At 41.3% G+C, this 4,006-nt stretch overlaps 1 pseudogene; it reads right to left on the minus strand.

Annotated features, from left to right (window-relative positions):
• Positions 1-1,350: 1,350 nt before the first annotated feature.
• Positions 1,351-1,779, minus strand: LOC101620463 (annotated as a pseudogene).
• Positions 1,780-4,006: the final 2,227 nt, after the last annotated feature.

The raw sequence follows: 4,006 nt of genomic DNA on the forward strand, positions 1-4,006 counted from the left end.
CCTACAATGTGCTAAGGAATCAGACACAAAGCAAAGGCTGCAATGAAGATAGATGCCCATCTTCTCTTAAGTGGCCTTCAGAATGAATCTCATTATACTGAATACATGACACGCTCCAGAGGCACATCCAGAAACCCAAGCTTATGAGTCATTCATGTCATTCACAGAACTAAAAACTTCCATGACCTGGCCATCTCTCACTCATTCCCAACCCACTTGGAATTTATGGCTCCTCTTTCTTTAACTGAAGCTTGATTAGTCTTTGAAGATGATCCTTTTTGATTCTCTCAAATGGTAGCTGTGTTTTCTTTACATTGCAATTACAGAGGACCTAGAAAAGATATTCTTGTTTCTCATTGCTCATTGTCCTCATTTTTATTGTTCTTCCTCACTCAACAAGTCAGCTTCTCTGAAGCTTGTTATCCTTCCTTGTTGAGTTATCAACCAGCTTCTTGCTAACTCTTGTTTTTTTTAGTAATGAATTTATTTTTTATTTTCCAAATATTCTGTATCTTTTTTGTAGTTTCTACCTTAGTAAAAGTCACAATTCACTGATCTATTAACTAAAGCCAAAGATCCTTCACTGGTTTATGCTATGTGAAATAAATCAGAAGGAAACAGAAAAATATTGGATGGTCTCACACAGGGGGGATAGAGGGAAACCTAACAAAGGATCAGGAAAAAGACAAAACTTGTACACAAACGATAGATTCTAAGGCAGACAGCAAGGGAGGGGGGGAGGTGGAGTCAAAACTGGGGGGGAAAGGGCACAAGGGACTGTGGTGATAATGGTGGGAGAAATATGGGAACTACACTTGCAGAAAGCAAGTAACTACTGTACAAAAATGAACAATGATGGAAGAAACTTAAAAATTAATTAATAATAACATGAAACAAAACAAAGATCCCTCCCCTTAGTTTCCAGTTGCCATCATCTCTACTTTTATTTGTTCATTGAGAACTGAGTTAGCTCTTCTTTATTCAATAAAGATTAATTAATTAATTTCATTTTGGCAGTTCTTTTTTTTGTTTGTTTCTTTTTTTTTATTTTAAGATTTATTTATTTGTGCATACCGAACTGGGGTACAGGCCAGAGGTTCAGGGGTGGCAGAGGCTTCACCAGAGACAGAGTGGGGAACAGCACTAGCAGATCGACAAGGTACACTGCTGAAGGGAGCAGCGGGCAGGTCAGGGGAGGTCGGCCACGCCATGTGGTCCCCTCCAGGGAAGGTGGGAATCAAACCCATGGGGAAGTGGCTTTAGCTTCTTTGTGCTGTGCTTTAAAGCGCTGCACCAACAGGGAGGGCCCCATTTTGGCAGTTCTTAATGAGAGTTGTATATCAGCTTACTTTAATCCCATATCTTCTCAATTGTTTCTTTCTTGTACTTTCCCTTTACCTTTCCTACTTGGCAAGATTTGGCTTTGCAGTCCATGATCTTTTTGTGTGTTTGTTGAGTTTTGGTCTAGTGATAATTACCGTGTTGGGGTGAATGCCACGTAAACGGTTGTGCTTTTCTCCTGCCTGCACTCCTTCAATGTAGGGGCTTTATCTCTTCCTGTAAACCTGCTCTACTTACCCAGATTGCTGCCCTTTGCAGTGTCCTTGAACAGCCTTTAACTTCATCACCCTCCTGGATGGGCATGAATCAGACCTTGTAGTTCTGTCTCGGCTGTTTGGAAAGAGGGGATAACAGAATCCTCCCACAAATGTGGGAAGGTACATTGAAAGGCCTTTTATGCTTCTTGCTCTAGTGAGAAGTTACAAAGGGACTAAACATCACTGTGGCCACTGGCACTTAAGTAATGACCTCAAAAGGAAAGTGATCTTGATGAGGCTTTAAACTCCAGTCTTCTGTCTTTCTTTGCCTTACTATTTCATACTCCTTGGTAAACTCAGCATCCACAAACATTATCCAAGTAAACACCTTAATCCCTGAGCTCCTTAATTGTCTCACTTCCAATATTATTTTTCTCCACTATGATTTTACCAAAGCATTATGGGTGTGTGCCTGAAAAGCCTTACTATATCACTCCATCACAGCACCCAGTCTTGTTTTCCAGTATTCTATAGTTTTCTAAGCAGTCACCTCTTGTTTTTCAGCTCTGTCATCACCACCTCCCCTTCCTAATCAATTGCTTTGGAACAGTGTAGGGCTCTACCACTTCACTTCACCTACCACATTCTTTTTTGGTCTGATTGTTCTTTATCCTTATGTGGTTATACTCAATTTCTCCGTGACATAGACCAGGACAGCCTCCTCCTCTCACTTTCCTTGCTACTAGCCAGAAAAACCTGTCTCAGCATAACTCTTTTATCTATTTTATATCAGCATTGCACAGTAGAACATGGCTAGAAAATAACATGTGAACATGTTCATGTTGACTAGCTTTTATTCCAAAAAACCTTAACCATATTTTGTGTTTCAGCCTTGCCCTGTTTGACAGTCTTGCTACTGTTCTGGCCTCTGCCACTCTTCTAGATGTTATTTCACAGCTTCATTTCTACAGCTTCATTTCTATCTTTAGGCCCCAAGCTTATGCCCTCTGGCCCTGTTCCTTATCTTCTTCATCATTCCCATCAGCATAGAGCAAGATATAATTTCTCTCCAGTGTTCTTTTCTCGCTCAACTAATGTCACATTTCCCTATTCCTTTTTATTGTAATACTCCATTAAAAATTACCTATAATTACTGTTTCCACTTTGTCACCTCACATTTTCAGTTCATCTCACTCCTTTTATAGTGTTTGAACTGCTTATTCCTCCAAGAATACTCTTGTCAAGATAAAATAGTAAACTCTATCTTGCCAAATCAGTGGCCATGTCTCAGGTCTCGTCTTGCTTGGCTTCTTAATTACACGTAATTGATGATCATTCCCTCCTTCAACATCTCTTCACCTGGTTCTAGATCACATCTCCTTCCTGTTTCTCCTGCTTCACAGATCACTACTTCCCAGATTGTTAAATGTTGCAACACAAGGCCTTCCTGGTGGCACCGGGGTTAAAGTCTCAGGGCTGTCAAGCTGTTGCCAGCCACTGCTGCATGAATTCAATCCCTGGCCTGGGAGGTGACCCACATGGCACGCAGGCCTCTTCTGTCTTCCTCACAGCTCCCTTAGCAGTGAGTTCTCCGCCTGCTCCCCACTCTCTCTGGTGAGTCCTCTTACCCACTCTCTCACCTCTGCACCTCTGGCCTAAACCCCAGTTCGTGAGTGCAAAAATAAAATAAATCTTTCAAGAAAATGTTGCAACACATTAGGACTTAGTCATTGGCCTTTTCTTTGTTCTGCTCATTTCCTAGATGCCCCCTCCTATTTCTATGACCTTAAATACCATCTACACACTACCACCTTCCCAATTTCTCTCTCTGAACCACCACTCCCCTGAGCTCCAGACTCATGTTCTAGCTACTATTTGCTAATTCCCTTTTGTATCCACTTGATATCTCCAATTTCAACTCTTGGTTTCCTTCCCCAAACCTGTTCCCTCCATGTGTTTCCCTTCTCAGTAATTGGCGCTCACTCTTCACCCCACTAATTTGAGCGTTATACTGACTGCCTTTCTCTCCATCATATTCAATGCATCAGTGATCCTGTCAACTCTATCATAATATATCCAGTGTCCAATGAAATCTCACCAGTTCCATTGTTATTCCTCAAATCCAGGTTAACATAATCTTTCTTTCTATCTTTTGCAATGTTCTTCTATTCTTCTCACACAATTCAATCTTTATGTGGAGTGCATAGATCGGGTCATGTCATTCATCAGAGCTTCCCACTGCATTTAGAAAACAAACCAGAGTATGCACCTAGTCTTTACCCAGTTTTACAAGGCCCATCTCTTTGGCCTCACCCCTATCTCTCCTTCACTCTCATTTAACCACTTGGACTGCCTGCTCTTTGAACATAGCAAACTTGTTTCTGTCACAGTTGTGGGGCTGGTGGGTGGTAATCTGATTTTGTGGAGAATCTGATTTTGCTATTAGGATACAAAAAAATATAGCAGCG

This window comes from Condylura cristata, unplaced genomic scaffold (genome assembly GCF_000260355.1).
Source record: "Condylura cristata isolate star-nosed mole 26May11 unplaced genomic scaffold, ConCri1.0 scaffold00012, whole genome shotgun sequence".
NCBI lineage: Eukaryota > Metazoa > Chordata > Mammalia > Eulipotyphla > Talpidae > Condylura > Condylura cristata.